Below are 22816 nucleotides of genomic sequence, written 5' to 3'. Positions count from 1 at the left end.
TCCCATCAACAGTGCACTAGGGTCCCCTTTTCTCCACAGCCTCTCCAACACTTGTTGTTTGCTGCTTTGTTTATGATGGCCATTCTGACTGGTGTGAAGTGGTATCTTACTGTGGTTTTAATTTGCATCTCTCTGATAGCTAGCGATATTGAACATCGTTTCATGTGTCTTTGGATCCTCTGTATGTCCTCCCTGGAGAAGTGTCTGTTCAAGTCCTTTGCCCATTTTTTAATTGGGTTGCTTGTCTTCTTAGAGTGGAGTCATGTGAGTTCTTTATATATTTTGGAGATTAAACCCTTGTCTGAAGTATCATTGGCAAATATGTTTTCCCATACAGTTGGTTCTCTTTTAATTTTGATACTGTTTTCTTTAGCCATGCAGAAGCTTTTTATTTTGACGAGATTCCATTTGTTTATTCTTTCCTTTATGTCCCTTGCTCTGGGGGACGTATCAGTAAAAATGTTGCTGCGTGAAATATCTGAGATTTTCCTGCCTATATTTTCCTCTAGGACTTTAATGGTGACGTGACTTATATTTAAGTCTTTTATCCACCTTGAATTTATTTTTGTGTATGGTGTAAGTTGGTGCTCGAGTTTCAGTTTTTTGCACGTAGCTGTCCAGTTTTCCCAACACCATTTGTTGAAGAGACTGTTTTCACTCCATTATGTTGCTGCCCCCTTTGTCAAATATTAATTGACATAGAGACTTGCGTTTATTTCCGGGCTCTCTGTTCTGTTCCATTGGTCCATTAGCATGTTTTTATGCCAGTAGCAGGTTGTTTTGATTACAGTGGCCTTGTAATAAAGTTTGATATCAGGTATTGTGATCCCTCCTACTTTGCTCTTCTTTCCCAAAATTGCAGCAGCTATTCCAGGTCACTTATGGTTCCATATAAGTTTTTGAAGTGTTTGTTCTATGTCTGTGAAATATGTCATTGGTACTTTAATAGGGATTGTGTTGAATCTATAAATTGCTTTGGGTAGTATGGACATTTTGATGATGTTTATTTTTCCAATCCATGAACATGGTATATGTTTCCATTTGTTTGTGTCTTCTTTAATTTCTTCAGTGTTGTGTAGTTTTCTGTATACAGGTCTTTTACTTCCTTGGTTAGATTTATTCCTAGGTATTTTATTTTTCTTTTTTCTATGTCAAATGGGATTTTTTTCCTGATTTCTGTTTCTGCTGTTTCATTGTTGGTACTAAAATGCCTTTGATTTCTGGATATTGACTTTGTATCCCAATGTTTTGCCAAATTCATTTATTAGGTCATGCATATTTTTAGCAGAGTCTATAGGATTTTCTAGGTACACTCTCATGTCATCTGCAAACAATGAGAATTTTCTTTCCTCCTTTCCGATTTGAATGCCTTTTATTTCCTTTTCTTGTCTGATTGCTGTGGCTAAAACTTCCAATACTATATTGAACAGAAGTGGTGAAAGTGGACAACCTTGTCCTGTTCCTGATCTTAGTGGGAAAGCTTTTAGTTTTTGCCCATTGAGTATGATGTTGGCTGTAGGTTTCTCACATATGGCCTTTATTATGTTAAGGACTGCTCCCTCTATTCCCACTTTGCTGAGTGTTTTTATCATAAATGGGTGCTGTACCTTATCAAATGCTTTTTCCCACATCTATTGATATGATCATGTGATTTTTGTCTTTGCTTTTGTTTATGTGATGTATTACATTCACTGATTTGCGAATATTGAACTATCCTTGCATCCCTGGGATGAATCCGACTTGGTCATGTTGTATGATCTTTCTAATGTATTGTTGGACGTGCTTTGCCAATATTTTGTTGAGGATTTTAGCATCTATGTTCATCAGTGATATTGTCCTGAAGTTTTCTTTCTTTGTTGTGTCTTTATCTGGTTTTGGGATTAGGATGATGCTGGCTTCATAAAAAGAGTTTGGGAGTGTTCCATCATTCTGGATTTTTTGGAATAATCTGTGAAGGATAGGAACTAGCTCTTCCTTAAATGCTTTGAAGAATTCACCTGTGAAACCATCTGGACCTGGACTTTTGTGTGTTGGGAGTTTTTGATTACTGCTTCAATTCCACTGCTGTTATTCGTCTGTTCAGGCTTTCTGCTTCTTTTTTATTGAGTTTTGGAAGATTATTTTTCTAGAAATTTGTCCATTTCAACTAGGTTTTCAAATTTCTTGGCATACAGCTACTCAGTAATTTCTTACAATCCTTTGTATTTCTGTGGTATCAGTTGTAATCTCTCCTCTTTCATTTCTGATTGTGTTTATTTGGATCCTTTCTCTTTTTTTCTTGATGAGCCTGCTTACAGGCTTGTCAATTTTGTTTATCTTTTGAAAGAACCAGCTCCTAGATTCATTGATCCTTAGAATTGTGCTTTTAGTCTCTATGTCATTTAATTCTGCTCTGATCTTGGTTATTTCCTTCCTTCTGCTTGCTCTGGGCTGTCTTTGTTGTTTTTATTTGAGTTCTTGTGGGCATAGGGTTAGGTTGTTTGTTTGAAATGTTTCTATTTTTTTTAGGTAGGCCTGTATCACTATGAACTTCCCTCTCAGGACTGCCTTGGCTGTGTCCCATAAATTTTGGGTTGTTGTGAGTTCATTTTCATTTGTTTCCAGAAACTTTTTTATTTCTTCCCTTATTTCATTCTTCACCCATTCATGGTTTAATAGCATGCTATTCAATCTCCATGATTTTGAGTGTTTCTGGTTTTTTCCCTTGGGGTTGGTTTCTAGTTTCAGTCCCTTTTGGTCAGAGAAAATGCTTGGTATAATTTCAATTTTCTTAAATTTGTCGAGGATTGCTTTGTGTATTATTGTGTGGTCTATCTTTGAAAATGTTCCATATGCGTTTGAAAAGAATGTGTATTTTGCTTCTTTGGGATGAATGGCTTTATATATCAGTTAAGTCCATTTCCTCTAGGGCATTGTGCTCAATGCCACAATGTCTTTGTTGATATTTTGTTTGGGTGCTCTGTCCATTTTTGACAGTGGGGTGTTAAAATTCCCTACTATAATTGTGTTGCTGTCAATATCCTTCTTAAAGTCCTCTAAGGTTTTGTTTATGTATTTGGGTGCTCCTATGTTGGGTGCATATATATTTACAACGTTTATGTCTGCTTGGTGGATTCTTCCCTTGAGTATTATGAAGTGACTTTCTGGGTCTCTTTATGGCCCTTTTTTGGAAGACTATTTTGTCTGATATGAATATTTTTACCCTGGCTTTTTTTTCCTGTCCATTTGTTTGGAAAATTTGTTTCTAGCCCTTCACTTTTAGTCTGTGTAGATCTTTTGTCCTGAGGTGGGTCTCTTGTAGGCAACATATGTGTGAGTCATGCTTTCTTATCCATTCAGCTATTCTATGTCTTTTGATTGGAGCATTTAATCCATTTACATTTAAGATTATTACTGGTAGGTACTTATTCATTACCATTATTGTACCTGTGTTCTTCTCTCTCTCTCTCTCTCTGTTATCCTTCTTTTCCTTAAAGCAGGCCCTTTATCATCTCTTGCAGCACTGGTTTGGTGGAGGTGTATTATTTTTCAGACTTCTTTTGTCTGGAAAGCTTCTTATTTGGCCTTCTAGCTTGATTGAGAGCCTTGCTGGGTAAAGTAGCCTTGGCTGCAGACCTCTGGTTCTCATTACTTGGAATATTTCTTGCCAATCTCTTCTGGCTTGGAGTGTTTCCATTGAGAAGTCAGGTTCTAGCCTTATTGGGGCTCCCTGTTTCTACCTTGCTGCTTCTAAGATTCTCTCTTTGTCTTGGTATTTTTCCATTTTAATTATGATATATCTTGAAGTGACTCTCTTTGGGTTCCTCTTGATGGAACTCTCTGTGTTTCCTGGATTTGTGTGAGTTTTTTCCCTCATCAAATTAGGGGAGTTTACCATCATTCTTTTTCAAATAGGTGTTCTATCCCTTGCTCTTCTCCTTCTGGTATCCCTATTATACAGATATTATTACATTTCACATTGTCTTGCATTTCTCTTAATCCATCTTCATTCTTTCTGATCCTCTTTTCCTTTTCTTACTCTTTCTTGGTGTTTTCTTCTACTTTGTCTTCTAGCTCGCTGATCCAATCTTATGCTTCATCGATCCTGCTTTTCATTCCTTCTACTGTGTTCTTCAGTTCAGAGATTGTATTCTTCATTTCCTCTTGGCCCTTGTTGATAGTTTCTATTTCCTTTTCATGTTGATGTAGTTTTCAGTGAGTTCATTGTAGCTTCCCTGTAGTTTCTGGTAGCTCATTATGAGCTCATTTAGCTTCCTGACAATCATTGCTTTGAACTCAATATCTGATAGTTGAATTGCCTCTGTTTCATTTAGCATTCTTTCTGAGGCTCCTCCTTTCCTTCAATTTGGGGATTGTTTCTTTGTCTTCCCATTGTTTGTGAGACTCTTCTTGTTAGCCTCAGCTTCTTAAATTGATCTGTTCTGGCTCCCTGTGTTTGTGGTGTGAACTTCTGTGGTAGAATACCAGTGAGTTTCAGTGGTGCAGTTTCCTTGATCTTGTGCGCTCACTCGTCTTGGGCTGTCATTTGAGTTAGCTTTGTGTTTGCCTTTGGGTTTTGATTGTTGTTGGGTCTTTCTTTGGTGGTTCCTTCCCACCAGCTGGCTAAATAAGGGTCACTCTGTCCATCACCTCTTGTATTTTGTTGTGCTGGTGAAGGCAGGTTGTGTTGAAGGTGGTTCTTCCGTGTGTATAAAGTTTTAAGGATTTTCTCTTGTTCTTGTTCAGTTGTTTGTATTGGGTACTGTCTCTACCGTTTAGTTGTATTTCCAGATAGGTCCTGAATTGAGGTTTGTGTGGTTTCCACTCCCTCCTTCACCTTCTTCTGTTGTTATCTGTTGGTGGTTCCTTTGTTGTTGGGTTTCCTCTTCCAGTGGATATCTTGGTGTTCACCACTTCCACCTACTCTTGTGATCAGTTGGAGGGGGAAGGCAAAATGGTTTAAGACAGCAAGAGAGTATTCTATGATATTTACAGTAGCAGCCCTTAGAGAAGAGATAGGAGATCCTTTGACTATGTATAGTGTTAACCATGATCTTCCATCCAGCTAGCTGATTTTTAGAAAGGATGAAAAGAAGATAAGACTCTTGTTGGGGAAGGAAGGATTGTGAGTTGGATCTATAAAGCAATGAGGTTGTGGGAGGTCAGATTCTGAGGTAAGGTGAGAGTAAGGGATAGTAAATAGGTGTAGTGTGTGAGAGAATATAGTTAATCACTACAGTAATAGAGTTCAGGAAACTTTGAAATGGGCTAAGATCTGGGAGGGGTGTTGTGAAGTAATTACAATTGCATGGAACAGCAATTGTTTACAATAATATTAGGGCAGCAATCATATGACAGAGTCTATGAGATCTAGGTAACAAGAATAGGGAATACAGAACCTCGAGTAGTGTGCTAATGGGACACAGGTGAGTTAAAGGACAGTAGATTAGCAATATACTATGAAAGAGATATCAGAGGAAAGCTGTCAGGTCATACAATATAACCAGCCTAGCAAAGCAGACTATACAAAAAGAAGAGGGATACACAAATACTATTTTAAAAAGATGTAAGAATACTGTAAAAAAATAATAATACAAATATGCAGTAACTTGCAGGTTCTCTGTAATAGCAGAGTGAAATTTGTCTCACTGTCCCAGCTGTTGTGATGCCCCTTCTTTGGGCTCAATTTTGGTCTTTTCACAGATCCAGGATTTTGCCTTACTTTCAGGTATTTTAAAAAAAATTAAAAAGGCAGACAAAAGAAGGAAGAAGAGATAAAATTGGAGGAAAGAAAGGAGGAAGGAATAAAACAAGAAGGCAGGAAAGAGAGGACCAAGAAATTAAAAGAGAATAAAAATAATAAAAATTTAAAAATTAAGAATTTTTTTTGTTTTTTTAAGGAGAAGTCTTTTTTTTAAAAGATTTTATTTATTTATTTTTAGAGAGGGAAGGGAGGGAGGGGGAGAGAGAGAGAGAGAGAGAGAGAGAGAGAGAGAGAGAGAGAGAGAGAGAGAAACATCAATGTGCGGTTGCTGGGGGTTATGGCCTGCAACCCAGGAATGTACCCTGGCTGGGAATTGAACCTGGGACACTTTGGTTCCCAGCCCGCACTCAATCCACTGAGCTACACCAGCCAGGGCAAGAATTGTTAAAAAATAGAATCAAATTAAAAAGTCTCTTGGTTTCAAAGTGGCCAAACTGGTTTTTCTGCTCTTGCTGGCTGCAGCAGGGTGAGGGGTGATTGGTATGGCTTTTCTTCCTCATTGAATGGTGCACACTGTCTGGGAGTCTGGGAAGCTATCGAGGGTCCTCAGCCCTGCGCCCTGTGTGTGGGAATCAGGCCTTTCCCCAGGGTTACTGCTATGGACTGGGTTGCGGGAATGCTCTCCCGTGGGCACCCTTGGCCAGACTGCCTCACCCTTCCTGGTTCTATGGGGGTATTATGCAGGGTCCTCCACAGAAGCACACCTTCCTTGCAACCTTAGGGTGGGCTGGGTGGCAAGGAAGCTGGAGTGATTGATCACTTTAGGAGAATTCCCCAAACAGTGTCTGTCTTTTCACTCCTTCCTCTTGAGAAATTCCTCCTATTTACGCCTGCCGCTCCATACAATGGCTTGGCTTCTCTAGAAGCCCAACTCTCCAGCCAGACCAGTGACTGTGGGGGTCAGGGCCTGCTGCGCAACCCAGCCTCTTTGATGTCCACAGCCTCCAAAGGTGCTCACAGCCCTTGCGTGTTTGCTAGCACCTGGATTCCTCCCAGTGCCGCTCAGACCTTGTTTGGCTGGGGAGGCAGCCGTTGTCCCGGCTCTCTCCCAAGGACTCTGTGGCAAACCCAGCAGTGGGTGCTGGGCCTGGGGCTGCAGCCCCTGGACCACACACTGGTCCCTGGGACCCTACTGTGTTGCAGCACTCCTCTTAGGGTCCGGTTTTCCAGTTCTGCCACAATCCTTGGTCTCCTGTTTTCACATATGCTGAAGTATGTTGGTTACCTGCTCCTCTACTCTGTAGATCAGCCAGGATTTTCTCCCCTGAGCAGAGGGAAGCCGAATCTGCTCCTTCCTACTCCAACGCCATCTTAGAGTCCCCAGAGTAGAAAATTTTAGTTTTAATGAAGTCCAGCTAACCAGTTGTTTTTTTACATGGCTCACGCCTTTGGTGTTATATTTGAAAAGTCATCACCCAAACCAAGGCCATCTAGATTTCATCCTATGCTGTCTTTTAGGAGTTTTACAGTTTTGCATTTTACATTTACATTTATAATCCAAAGTATTTTTGTGAAAGGTGTAAGGTGTGTGTCCATACTCATTTCATTTTTTTTGCATGTGGATGTACAATTTTTCCAGCACTATTTGTTATATTTTATTCATTGTATTACTTTTTCTCTGTTAACGATCAGCTGACTACATTTATGTGGACCTATTTCTGGTTTCTCTATTCATTGATCTATTTGTCTCTACTTTTGCCAGTACCACCACATCTGTCCTGATTACTCTAGTTCTCTAGGAATTCGGGAAGTCATGCATTGTCACTCCTGCAATGTTTTTTTTTTTTTTCCTTTTCCATTCTGTGTTGGCTATTCTGGGTCTTTTGTACCTTTACATTAACTTTATAATCAGTTTGTCAATGTCCATAAAATAACTTGATGGATTTTTATTGGGATTAAGTTAAATCTGTAGATCAAATTGTATAGAACGGACACAATAACAATATTAATGCTTTCTATCCACGATTATGAAATATTTATCAATTTATTTAGTTCTTTGATTTTCTTCATCAAGGTTTTGGAGTGTTTCTTATGTAAATCTTATACATATTTTGTTCAAATACGTCTTTCATTTTGGGAAGTACTGATGTAAAAAGTATTGTATTTTTAATGTCATATTCCAGGTATTTATTGCTAGAATATAAGAAAGTGATTGACTTTTGCATATTAGCTTTGATCCTATAATCTTGCTATTATTACTTACTAGTCCCAGAAATTCTTTTTGTCACTGCTTTTAAATTTTATACATAGACAATTATGTCATCAGTGAATAAAGACAGTTTTATTCTTCCCTCCTCATCTGTATACATGTTATTTTTTCTTGTCTTATTGTATTAATTTTGTTCAAGTTGTTTTGAGATTTTCTAAAGTACATTTTATTGATTATGCTATTATAGTTGTCTTATTTATTCTTTTCTTTATCCCCTTCCACCCTGCACTCCCCTCCCACAAGTATTCCTTCCACCCTTAGTTCTTGTCTATGGGACATACATATAAGTTCTCTGGCTTCTCCATTTCCTATTCTTAGCCTCCTCCTGTCTATTTTCTACCTACCAATTATGCTTCTTATTCCCTGCACCTTTCCCCCCACTCTCCCTCACCCCCTCCCATTGATAACCCTCCATGTGATCTCCATTTCTGTGATTCTGTTAGTGGTGTGGTTGTTTGTTTAGTTCATTTTTTTTAAGGTTCAGTTGTTAATAGTTGTGAGTTTGTTGTCATTTTATTATTCATAGTTTTGATCTTCTTTTTCTTAGATAAGTCCCTTTAACATTTCATATAATAAGGGCTTGGTGATGATGAACTCCTTTAACTTGGCCATATCTGGGAAACACTCTATCTGCCCTTCCATTCTAATTGATAGCTTTGCTGGATAGAGCAATCTTGGATGTAGGTCCTTGCCTTTAATGACTTTGAATATTTCTTTTTAGCACCTTCTTGCCCGTAAGGTTTTTTGGTGAGAAATCAGCTGATAGTCTTATGGGAACTCCTGCTCATGCTGTTTGAGATTTAAAATTATTTTATAGTAAATTTTATAATTTTAATTCATGAAAAACTACCCTTTCGTTTTCATGAGTCATATTCTTGTAGTTTTGTTTGTTTTTTGTAAGCACTGGATATTTGTAATTTTTTATGTACCCTCCCACTTTGCTTTCAGTTAGATGCATCTGTATTACCATAAATTTTGTAATCATATTTTATTACTTATAATTTTCTATACTTTTTACTTAATCTTTGCAATCTTACAATGACTACTATTTCTTTTGTCTTTCTTTTGTGAAGAAGGAAAATAATATTGAAGTCTGATTATTATTTCATGGAAATTTGTCAAATATTACTGTTTTATAGGATATTAGATATGGATCAGATCTTAGAACTGGGTGACTTCAATCTCTCGTCCCACACCATCCCTATAAATTGACATCAAACATGCCCTTGAAGTCCTCATATTCTTCAGAATTCAGTGGGTCACAGAAATATATTCTACTTTTTGGGATATCTACATAGTAGAAAGACTTTCATCAAACTGAACTAAGATCTTCCACTCTGAAAATGTCACCATTCAAACTTTTGCTCTCCTGATCCGTGAATCAAATATGCCAATTCCTTAAAATATCCCTATGAAAATTTGACTTCCTATTTTCTTTGTGATTTTGGTTCTTCTACTCAAGAGACCATTTTTTTTTACCCTTTTGTTAAATATAAAAACTAGTGTGTGATTCCTGGAGGAAACCTGTCTTAGTTCTAGAAGGGAACCTTAGCAGTAGGAACACCTAAGACTTGATGAATGATAAGTGGTTCCCACCAGGGAAATAAGCTTCGAGAAACAGGTAGGTGAGGTATTATTACATTTTATTTTATAGATGTCTTACTTGGAAAGAATCACAAGCCTAGAGTTAGAGGTGGAATTGAGAAAACTTTCTAGTCTGCATCAGCACTTAGAGCATTTTGTAGGTAGCAAATCTTCAACAAATGATGGTTCATATAGGCAGATGGTGGCATATTGCAACAATGCAAGGGACCTCTGAGTTTGGGAGCAGGTTTATACTTGACTTCTATGATGTCTACTTTCCTGGAAGAACCATAATTACTAAACCTGGATTAAGAAGGAGCTCATGTGGGAACCTGACTTTTGATAATCCTCTTCTTCTGATGTACATGATAATCCTATTATATTGTGTTTGTTGATATTTTAATGCAAGTTTTGTCCCTTTTTATATGCAGTTATTATTACCACACATTACATGATCAATAACAATTTCACCAAGAGCTACGTACAGTACATGGGAAGAAATTTTAGTGCTTAAAGTCCTTTTTATAATTTAAAAAAACTTTTAATTTAATTTTTCACAGATGATAGCATAAAACCTTTGAGGGATAAACTGATTTTAATTTTACATTTATAAAACTTTTAATGTAATTTTTCACAGATGATAGCATAAAACCTTTGAGGGATAAAGTGATTTTCCTCAAAATCCTGTATCTCCTGTCCTCAATGGGCTCCAACTATGGTGAGATCTAAATTTGTCACCCTTCCAAATAGCCTTTGAGTGGAGCAAAGTGATAGAGAAATTGGAGACCAGAGGACAGAAAAATAGCCTCAGCAGCAGTGTGCAGGGAGGGAGCTGGAGAAGCCAGTGCTTTGTAAACTTGCAGTCCCCACCCACTGCACATAATTCTGTCTGCGGAGTCCGTTACAAGGAAGTCATCTTGGTGACTTGGATGAGGTCCATGGGAGATGTGCCTTCACATCTAATTTGTGAGTGTGTTATAGTGAGATGCCATTAAGATTCTCACAGCCTCTTTGGAATGTGAGGAGGAAAGATGTGTTTATTTTATAATTCCACAGTTAATGCTTCTAGTGTCTAGAAGCTTCCATTCATTCATTCACTCATTCATTCAAACACATTTGATGAATGCCCATATCCATTTTGTACAACACACTGTCTTAGATGTTTTGCATTTAAAATTAAATAATTCAAGTGTTGAACTAAACCATTGAGGTAAAGAAATTAGTTATTCATTGTGAACAAAGGAGGCTTACTTTTTAAACTGGTTTGTTTCAATTTGGCTTAGAACCCCAGCAGACTGAAAAAAAACCTGTTTACCTAGAAACTCAGTACCCACGTTCAGTCATCAATCTAGCAATTCTTTTCCAGGGGTTTGTCCTAAAGATATACTTTCACATATCCAAAAAGATATATGTGCAGGATTATTTTTGTACCATTGTTTTTAATTAAAAATATTAAAGATAACCTAAATATTCTGTAATAGGGAACTGATCAAATAATAGATACACAATAGAAAAAAATAAGTTTCACAGATGTGAAACATAACAAATATACTTCTTACATATGCTAGGGAGATCTCCTAAAAAGATGTAGATTATTTCTATCTATATAACTATCATCTATCTATCTATTGATTCATCTTTCTTCTCTAATTTTACATTTATAAAGTATCAAACAGAAAAGTTATAAGAATATTAAGATACATATATACTTTTCATCTAGACTCCTTAATCATTAATTATAAACTATTTTTAAAAGATTTAATTTTTTTATTTTTAGCAAGAGGGGAAGGGAGGGAGAAAAAGAGGAAGAGAAACATCAATGTGTGGTTACTTTTCACGTGTTCCCTACTGGGGACCCAGCCCACAACCCAGGTATGTGCCCTAACTGGGAATTCAGCTAGCAACCCTTTGATTCACAGGCCTGTGCTCAATCCACTGAGCCACAACAGCCAGGGCTAATTACAGACATTTTAATAAAACGTTTTGAAAATAAATTATAGACATCGTGACACTCATCCCTAAATACAAAGCCACATCACCCCACACCTAAGAAATTTAGCATTGCAGCAATAGTATCATCTAATATACTATTCACTCTGTCTTGGCTATCACTAAAATGTTCTTTCTAGCCTTATCTTTTGAGGGGTGGGCTGGGGATCCAGTGTTTAGAATTTGGCTTTCATGTCTCTTTTGTTTCTATTTATGTATTCAGACTACTTTATGACAATAATCATTTTTGAAGAATGCCATCCAATTGTCTTATAGAAATTTTCATAATCTGGATTTATTCAATTATTCTCTCATGAGATTCAGGTGAAACATTTTTGTCAAGAATACTACAGAGATGCTTGTAATGATACTGAGCTTGCTCATTTGTTTAAGGTAGTGGCTGCCAGACTTCTCCACTGCAATTTACTTTGTATTGAAGAATATGTCTGTTATGGGCTGAATTGTGCCTACACCCCCCACCCTCCAAATTTGTGTGTTAAATCTGTAAACCCTGTGCCTCAGAGTGTGTGTTTGGGACAGGATTTTTGAAAGGTAATGAAAGTTAAATAAAGTCAAAGAGGAAAAAATTTAAACACAAAAAAGACACCAGAGCATGCATGCATGGAAAAAAAAAAAACCATGCAAAAAGATAGCAGAAGGGCAGTCATTTGAAAATCAAGGAGAGAGGCCATCACATCAGGGTTCAAGGGTTTAACATACGAATTTGGGGAGAATGTGAACATTTAGCCCATAATATCATTTTATCCAAAGCACAAGGTTCTTTCTCACTTTCACCACACTTCTATCTTCCTCTCTCACATGAGATTTCATGATTTCTAAATACATCCACTTGTTCATTTTTCTCTATTCTGCAATACACTCAAAATAGTTTCAGAATAACTATCTCTGTACCACTACCAAACAACAAATAAACTAAATAAGATTCAGATTTCTTTACACCATTTTTTATCCTCAAAGGATATCACCCTAAGGGTGCAGAGTCAGAATATGCTGGGTTCAAATGTTATTGAAGTTCTTTTTTTTTTTTTTGTGCTTTCCTAATGGCCATTTGAAACAAGTGTTATTTGGTTGATTTTTATGTGTGTTCAATTTTAACATAAGGCTCCAAATTCTATTTTAAGGTGCAGAATAGTTTATAAAGTAGATTTGTATTTAAATTAAAGGAAAATTTTAAATATATTTGTTTGCATTTTCAAAAATTATGTGTAGAAGAATATACTAGGAATTCATCATTGATTCTGGCAAGGGGAATTGGGTGGGTGGGACAGGAGTAGGGGGAGATTTTTCACCTTATATACTTCTTACTTCTAAAATTTTGCAAAAAAAGCCCCTAACTTATAGACACAGACAACAATATGTTGATTACCAGAAGGAAATGGGGGATGGGGGGAGATACAGAGAGTAAAGGGGGGGTTAAATAGTGACAGAAGGAGATTTGACTTGGAGTGGTGAACACACAGTACAATATACAGATGATGTACTGCAGAATTATATATCTGAAACCTATATAATTTTATTAACCAATATCACCCTAATAAATTCAATAAATAAAAAATAAAATAAAAATTTGAATCATGACTGTATTATCCATTAAAAATAAAATTAAAAAGTAAAAATAATCCATCTTTTTTTCTTCTATTCATTTCCCTCCCATACCAGTACCCAGATGCTTTGATGTCTTTTTGTAGGCACAACATACAGGATTCCATATGATCTGAAGAAACTCCCAGTGAACAGTTAGTTCACTGCTGTCTCCTCAACTGGTGACTCATCCAAGCAAAGAGGCTGCATTTCTCAAGCCATTTGAATCACTTCCCCAGGATGTTTCCATGAGCCACCAGAGCACATACTTGAGTAGTGTCTAGATGTACTTGTTAAGTTTCTTAAGAATTTTTTTAATGATTCAGTGTGTTCTTTCTCTGAGCTGTGTTTTGTCACTTTCAACATTCAACAGATGTATTTGGCCCATGTGCAGTTTTTGATTCTCATAGATGAAGAATTTTTTATTCTCTTTGTTCTGCCTGGTACCAGAAGTATTTTCAGTTCAGTGCTCTCTGTCTATCTCTTTTTCATTTTTTAATTTCTCCAGTTTCCTGGTTTCTCCAGTGAAGCCCAAGTGCCACATCTGTCTCTTCAGGACAGTAACACCTCTGGGCAGCGACACCGTTTAAGTGGAGCAAGAGAGAGAATCATAGCGCTCTGTGGACTCAGGCATCACTCCTGCAACTTCGTCCTTGGTAACAGGTTTCTGGTTCGAGTTACACGGATTATTCCCTTTAGCTGCCCTGTGCAGTCACTGCTCTCATTCCAAGTTTATCATGGGTTTTGTTCTGTGGGTGTATGTGCACATGCCTGTGTTGTACTACAAGGTGACTGCTGGCCACTGTAGAACTCAGGAATCCCAGTTATTTCACAAGCCCAGAAGCCGGTGATGGGGCAAAAGATCACTGCTAGTGGCCTGAATGGGGGAAGAGTGAGAGAGGACCCGGCTAACCATATCATGTGAACAGAAAGCCCCCTGTATCAGGAATCAGGTCCCCTGTATTTGCACCCTGGCTTTCCTCATTTTACATTTTCATTAGTTCACACATCCCTTCAATGAACCTTTAACAAATTTTTATGATCTACTATGTGCAAGGCACTCTTTTGAATGATATTATCCAAGCCACTTAAGCTCTAAGGCATGTGTTCATTTTTAATAATGATTAGTTGTTAGAGTGGTTTTAGGTTTATAGCAAAATTGGGTCAAAGGTACAGAAATGTTTTTATAGATCCCCAGCCCCCTGTCCCTGCTCCACTTAACCTCCCCCATGATCAACATCTCCCACCAGAGTGGTACATTTATTACAACTTACACAAGATGACGAAGCTATACTGTTGCATCATTATCGCCCAGAGTCCATAGTTTACATTAAGGTTCACTCTTGGTATTGTATGTTGAATAGATTTGGAAAAAATTGTATTAACATGTGTCCACCAGTGCAGTATAATACAGAGTGGTTTCATCGCCTTAAACATCCTCTGTGTTCTGCCTGGTCATCCTTTTCTCCCCCAGCCCCTGACAGCCACAGATCTTTTATTTAGTTTGTTAATATTTATTTATTTGTTTATTTATTTAATTCTCACCTGAGGAATGCTTATTGATTTTAGAGAGGGGGGAAGAGGGGAGGGAGAAAAGGAGAGAAACATCAATGTGAGAAAGAAATATAGCTCGGTTGCCTCTGGGACAAGCCCCAACAGGGGACCTTTTGGTTTGTGGGATGATCCTCTAACCAAGTGAGCCACTCCAGCAGGGCTGGATCTTTTCATTATCTTCATAGGTGTTTTTTTGGCTTTACCAGAATGTCACATAGCTGGAATCATATAACATGAGCCTTTTCATACTAGTTTCTTGTACTTAGTAATGTTCACAAGGTTGCAAATTTCCCTCAGGTGTTTTCATGACATAAGAACCAGCTTCTTTGTAGTGCTGACATGTATTCCACTGTTAGGATGCACCACAGCTTATTTATGCATTCATTTACTGCAGGGCATCTTTGTTGCTTCCAGGTTTTGGAAGTTATGAATAAAGCTGATATAAACATCCTGGTAGAGGTTTTTGCATCAACATAAGTTTTCAGCTCATTTGGGTAGACACCAAGGAGTGCAATTTTGAGGTCACATGGTAAGAGTATGTTTAGTTTTATAAGAAACTGAGAAACAGCCTTCCAAGGGCTGCTCCATTTTGTGTTCCCACTAGCACTGGGTGAGCATTCCTATTGCTCCATGTCCTCATCAGCAGTTGGTGTTGTGTTCTGAATTACGACCATTCTAATATGTGGCCAGGGCTTCTTCATTGTTGTAATTTGCAATTCCCTAATGATATATGATGTTTAGCCTCGTTTTATGGGGTTATTTGCTATGTGTATATCTTCTTTGTTAGGTGTCTTGATGTTTAGCCTCTTTTTATGTGCTTATTTGCTATCTAGATATCTACTTTGTGAGGTGTCTGTTAAGGTCTTTGGCTTGTTATTTAATTGGGTTGTTTATTTTCTTATTGTTGACTTTTAAGAGTTATTGGTATATTTGGATAACAGTTCTTTTTCAGACATGTCTTCTACAAATACTTTCTTTCAGTCTATGCCTTATCTTCCCTTTTACTTGAAAATGTCTTTTGCAGAGCAGAAAAATTATTTAATTTTAATAAATTTAGGTTACCAACTCCCTTTTTCTTAGATGTGTATTCATTTTTTTTTAAATAAGTTGAAGTCAGCATATCTTACCTAGTTAGCAAATCTTACAGATATGTGATGGGTATACTATAAAAGTGTTTTATTTCTTCTTTAAGACATGTGGTGGTGGTGTGTTTTTGCTCCCTCAAATTCTAGCATGATTATATGCCTTATTTTCAGTTTCTGAAATGTGATATGATATCTTCAGGTATAAGTTTCAAACATGAACATGAATTTCTCTTTTCTTTCTGTTGCAGATACTGGCAAAGTTCCTTAAAGTAGACGCTGCACCAGCCTGGGTCCTGGAGTGAGAAAGGTCTTGGAACAGAGACTGTAGCCCATCTGCACTTTTCATGAACAAGAAATAAACCCTCATTATTTTAGATACTGAGAATTCTATATATTTGCTGCCTCAACCTAACCCAACCTGTCCAGTCTGCTACCCAGGGTCAGGAAGATGTAATAACTTCAAAGCACCCTGTAGACTATAAAATGAGGGAGTGAGGCTGAATTTACAAGTTAAATAAGCTTGGGCCCATGTTGGCTAGGCAAAAAGAGACTAACAATCTCCAGCATCTCCCACTCTTAACACAAGATGAGGATCACAGGCAAAAAGAAGACTGGAGTCATCTGGGGCATTGCACCTGAATTCTGGTGCTGACAGGCTGGGTCATTGTGGGGCACAGGTAATGCTGATTTCTGTGGGTGCTTTACAGTCTAATTCTTTAGGGCATGATATAGCATGGAAATAAGCCGGAATCAAGAGCAAAGTTCATTGGAAGTTCTGCCTTCTCCCATCATTAGAAATGCAGTGCTTTTCACCCCAAAGAAGATCTCTCAGACTTGATTAAATAAAGATGAAGAACCATGTCCTAAAACTACCATAACTGCTTTAGATTCCAAGAAGCTCAATGTTGGGCAGGTGAGCTTCTGAGAACAATGAGGATGGGAAGAGAGAGCATATTTATTAAGTGTGCATTCTGTGCCAGGCACCATGCTAGTACTATACATGTTAGATTTTGAATCTTAATGGCAACACTCTAGTTTGTAGGAAAACGAGACTTGAAGCAGTTAAACACTGTTAGAGGTCTTATCCAGTAAACAATCGTGTAGGATTCAAACTCAAGTCTGCATGTTTCTAATTCCTGAGCTTTTTGCATCAACCCATTCTACCTCCCACATGAGTTGTTTTGTTGGGTCTAGAATGTGATGAAATAAAAATACTAATTCAAACCATTAAAGCAGGCCCAGAGAAATTAACTCCTTAAAGTTTAAATAATACACTGTTTCCCAGGGCATTGTTTTGATTCTGAATAAAGGAGTTAGAACTTGCCTCCCTGGAACTGAGTGTTGAGCAAGGATGACAGCGCTGGACCCTCCTCCAGATGTCACAGAGAAACTACTGGCAAACTAAAGTGTGCTTATGAGGATGACAGATATGTCCAAGACTTTTCCGTGGTTTTTCTGCAGTGTGTGAATTTGTTTTTAATGGCTTCTATGGCCCATGATGGTGATGAACACCCAATAGAAGGTAAGACCAACTCTCATATTTGCTGGGGACTATGTGTGACCATACCATTTGACAAGTAAAAAAAAAAAGAAAAAAGACTAGACTAAACTGTGCTCACTCATAAAGATAATCATACAAACTTCTGCTAGACTTCTTGGACAATGTGCCAGCAAGCATTCTTCAGGGTCAGGTTGATTCAACAAAGTGTTGCCTGATTTAAAAAATAATAATAATAAAATTGAGAGAGAGAGAAAAAAGGCCTGCTGCTAGTACATTCATTTGTTAGGCCAATAAACAAATCCATTAAAACAAAATAACAACAAGTAGGCAGACTCATAAGCTTGGAGCCTCTGAGTGGCTTCTGACTTCTCGGTCTTATATAAATGCTCATCAGTTAAGTAGAGGGCTGATAGATAGAAACCAACAACCACAAACAGAAACCTTTTGGAAGAGCTTAGAGATTTAGCAATGGCATGTCTCCAATTTTCCATCTTTTATTTAACTCCTTTGAACTCCCACTAATTTCCAGGCAACACTTTGGAATTCCATTTTTAGCTTTGCCTTTTGAATTATTATTTTTTCCCCTTGGTGTACAAATCTGTGTATGAAGATGACCTCTCTTTTTCATTAAACTTTTTTCAATTACTGAATAATGTCGACTGCCAGAATGTTTTAAAAATAAAGACTAATTTAAAGAAGAGAATGAAAGTGATCTGTAACCTCATCATTCAGAAACAATCACCATTAAGGTTTCAGTGTATATTCTAGTCAGGTTTTTTTCCCTAAACGTACATACTTTTTTTTTTAACATGACTGAAGTCATGCTGCTTGGAGAATTTGTCTCTTGGGGAGGAGGCAGTCAGGAGCACAGATTTTGCATCAGATGGGCCCGCATTCACAGCCTGGCTCTGTCCCTTAGTGATTTATGGAGCACAGGGCAAATTAGTTAAAAGGTTCTGTTTCCTCAATGGTATATCAGAGACAATTGGTACTAACTGCTACTTATAAGTATTTTGAGAGGTAAATGATGCAATATACCTAAAACCTTTAGACAAGGCACTTACTAAATACTGAATAAAAGTTAGCTATTATAGCTTTTTTACTTTTTGCCCTTACTGTCTGTCACATTATAAACATTTTTCCATGTTATTAATTTTTTTCAAAATCATGATTCTTAAAAAAAGATTTTATTTATTTATTTTTAGAGAGAGGGGAAGGGAGGGAGAAAGAGAGGAAGAGAAACATCAGTGTGTAGTTGCCTTTCATGTGGCCCCTACTGGGGACCTGGCCTGCAACCCAGGCATATGTCCTGACTGGGAATCGAACCAGTGACCCTTTGGTTCACAGTCTGTGCTCAATCCACTGAGCTGTACCAGCCAGGACAAAAATCATGTTTTTTAATGGTTGCATGAAATTATACTTTATGTGTATGCTGGAATTCAATTATTCCTTTTTTATTGAATATATTTTTAATTTTTATTTGAGTTCTATGCATTGTGTTGCCATGAAAACCTTAATAGGCAAAGCATTCTTTGCTGGTGCTATTTATTATGTTCTTAGGATTGTTTCCTGTAAGTGGAATAACAAGGTGGGAGGAGTTTAACAATTTCAAAGTCATTAATACTGATTCAAAAGCTGCACCCATTTACATTCTTATCATGACTATGTTGGTGGGACCACCTCACTCCCAAGGTCAACCTTGAGTATCACTGTGCAATTTCATTAGTTTTTCTTATTTTAAAATTTAGGCTATATCTTAATTATTCTTTATTCTTATTGTTGACACTGTTACAGATGTCCATATTCATCACCCTTTGCCCATCTCCGCCTAGCTCCTGCCCCACCCGCTTCCCTCAGGCCTTCACCACACTGTTGTCTGTGTCAAATGGGTTGTGCATACATGTTGTTTGACTAATCTTTTCATCCAGTCCCCTCCTTTTACATTTTGTATGTTTTAAGTTTTCTAGAGGAGGTTGCATTTAATTTGCAATCACATTTAATTAGATAGATCTGTGCATTAATTGCTTTTTGTGCACACCAAACAATCTTTGTACTCTAATTTTGCCAGCTTTGGGCTCTTTAAACTTCTTTGTCACTCTAGCAGTTAGACTATGTCTTTAATTGTTTTTGTTCAAGAACATTTTATAGATGGTATTATTTCTGAAGCATTTTGTTGTTTCCATGCATAAAAGACTACTGGACATAAAATTCTTGGATTAATACCACCCAAAATTATTTGTTTCTAAGATGCCAAATCATCTGGTATAAATAGAAAATGTGTAAGCACATGTTTTTTTTTTCTTTTATGAAGAGCCACCAGAATCCACAAAGCTCTAAAACAAGTTTCTCCCTTTCTAGAACAGAGAAACTCTTCTGTAGTCTGCACTGTCCAATGTGGTGGCCACCAGCCTCTTACAGCTCTTGCTCAAGTTAAATATGGCGAGTGCAAATGAGGAACTGGACTGGAATTTTTTTTAAGTTTAATAAAGTTAAATGAAAATACTCACCATGGCTAGTGGCTTCCAAATTGAACAGTGCATTTCTAGAAATGCAGCATGGAAAGACATCTTAGAGACTCATCACAACTTTGCTGCCTTGAGCACAGCCTTTCAGGGTCTCAGTTTTCCCATCTATGAAATGGTACAGTTTTCTCAGGACTACCTAATAAGTTAACGTTAAAGCTTAGACCAGAGTCCCAAGTAACTCTCAGTTCAGTATTGTTTCCTTCATGCCATGGTGCAGTTGAATAATTTAAACTTTAAGCTATGATACCAAAGACAGTAAATTAGATTAACTTTTTTCCTGATTCCCATGCCTTTTAAACTAATTGCTTTGGTTTACCTAATCACCCTACATAAAATGGCATTCCTAGCTGCTCTTTACTCCTGTAACCTGTTTAATTGTTCTTTCCATATCACTACCTGAAATTATGTTAAATATTTATGTAATTATACATTTATTTGTCCTCCTGCCAAGAGGTCCACTCCATGGAGGCATGGACTTCGCTTATCACTGTATCCTTATTGCCTAGAAAAGGCTCTATGCACCACAGCTACTCAGTACATCTTTGTTGAGTGAGTAGATGAGTGAAAAGAAATCTATTAAACAAATTCAACAGGGAGATGTTTGCAGTCTGGTGGAAGGGGAAGAGGAGGCAGCTGCTTCATCTGGTCACCTAGAGATTTCGGTTTTCAGTTAACAGTCTAACTTCAATTTGAGTTCCTATCTTTTGAAGCTCTGCACTGTTAGGTATTCATCCTTTCATGCAGAAGCAGTTTTCCCCAAATAAATTATTAGTCCTAGAGGATAGATCTACTCTCATTGTTTTTATTGCTCCCACTACACTTGGGTCAACCTTCATAGGAGGTTGATGTGTTTATCTAAGGGATGACCAAGGGCTAGCTTTTCATTTCCTGGAAACATTTATGTGAATCTATTCAGGGGAAGAGTACTACCTGCACCATAAGTATTGACCTGAGGATGTCAATGAGATAACATGGGAAAAGCATCTAATACAGTACTTATCAATATACATTGTCTTCTGTCTCCCTCATTCTAGGGGAGGTGCTACAAATCTCAATTTTCTGTCTCAAAATACTGCATTCTTTTGATTATACCAAGCCTAGCCTGCAGCCTGTTTGCTTGACGGCTACTCAACATAACTAAGTTGGAGGGGGGTGGTCACTGGGGTGGGGGCAAAGATTGATGACATTGATGTTCATGGGCTGTCTCAGGCCAAGTTTCCCAAATCCTGGCCAGTATGCCTGGATGGGTAGTGGCCAAGCCATTGTGATTGGCAGGCTGTGGTCAGCCTGACCCAGTCCCTGCCTCATCTAGCTGCATATCTGCCCTGAGGGTCTATAAATGCTCAGAAGCCCTTACAATGAAACCCTTCACAATGGAGTGCCTGGATTTTATTGAGAAAAGCCAATCCCCTCCCATCCGTCATTTGGCACTTAACACTGTAGTTATTCTAGATGAGAGAACACTTGTGTTATATTTTCCAATAGCAAAACTGAGGTCAGCAGGGTGCCTGCTGTTTTAGTCAAATCCAGATGGGGTTTTCCTATAAACAAGTGCACATGGAATATTTATGCCGCCCGTGGCACCTGACGCCTTAATACTTAGGACTTCTATGTAGTAGCCACTCTTCCTATAAGTCACTTTAGCACACTAAGTAAATATTTTAATATAGCCATGTCACTGTTTATTATAGAATGGCTTGGACCCAGATCTTGCCTAATGCTTGGTTAAAAAGTCAGTTTATACCATCCTTTAAAGTGAATCAAAGAATGCATAAACCCCACTCTTTTGTTACTCAGAACTCTGTTTACTTTACTTTTCTGTAAACCTTGTGAAATGGTTGCTTACAAAAGCTGACAGATGCCAGATTTGCTCATTAACGGGAGGTGTTTTCCAAGTCAGGAAGGTGAGGTGTGAATGTGGGAGGTTAGATTTCTTCTCCAAGGCCATCTTCCAATGTCCACCACTGCCCTGGGCATCTGCTGGCTTGCCCAGGGATCTTGACCCGTAGCTACCAGGCAGTGAGTAGGATTGAGAAGTACCAAGCCAGAGCCATGGGTCCTAAATCAAGCCTGTGCTCTGCCTTGGAACAATGAAGGCCACTTGGGCAGCCAGAGATCTGGAAGGATTTAAGCCATCAGAGTCCAATCCTCTGCCTTCATCAGGCACCTATTTCAAATAAGTGATAATACACATTGTGTGAAAACCATATGATACTTGCCAGTCCTTCATGGCATTAAACTTCTAAGCCTCACCCTGAAGCCTGGGTTATTTCTTACAGGCATGGTCACTGAAATTTTGATATGGGCTTTTAGGTAGCTGAGAGGGTTAACACTTATGTTTTTGGTTAACTAAAAAGTGTAATAAATAAATTGGTGCATGATATGAAGTCAATTACAATTTTTATACTAAAACCCAGTTTTTAATTAAATAAAATTAGGAATCAGTTAACAACTGTGTCTAAGAAATAAAGGGATACAGTCTACAGTGAGTGTAAAGGATGAGAACCTGTGAGGATAAAGCAGCCACCTCTTCTCAGTATGTTGTCAATCATTTCCTTGAGCGAGTCTGCCCCAAGTGATACTCATCAAAAGGTTAATGAGGCTTCTCTCAGTTACGGGGAGAAAGGGCTACATCCTGGCAGTAAGTTCCACTGGATTCTTAATTTTTTTTTTCTTTATTCAACACAAGATCTCATTTTGACTTGTTAAACTCTCTTCATGAACACTTAAAACACATCATCATGGAACTTTTGTTTATATGGAAATAGTGTTTATTGCTTTTTAGCATTTCTGGTAGTCAGCATAATGCTCCCCCTCCAAAGAGGCCCAGGTCCTAAGCCCAGAATCTATGAATAGTTTATTAAATGGCCAAGGGGAACTAAGGTTGCAGATGGAATTAAGGCTCCTTATCAGCTGACCTTAAAAAAGGGAGATTATCCTTGATTATCTAGGTGTCCTGAATGTAATTACCAGAGTCCTTAAAAGAGGAAGAGGGAGGCAGAAGTTAGACTTTGGAGTGAGGCA

This window comes from Phyllostomus discolor, chromosome 8 (assembly GCF_004126475.2).
Source record: "Phyllostomus discolor isolate MPI-MPIP mPhyDis1 chromosome 8, mPhyDis1.pri.v3, whole genome shotgun sequence".
Lineage (NCBI taxonomy): Eukaryota > Metazoa > Chordata > Mammalia > Chiroptera > Phyllostomidae > Phyllostomus > Phyllostomus discolor.
Note: the sequence above shows the minus strand (reverse complement) of the source record.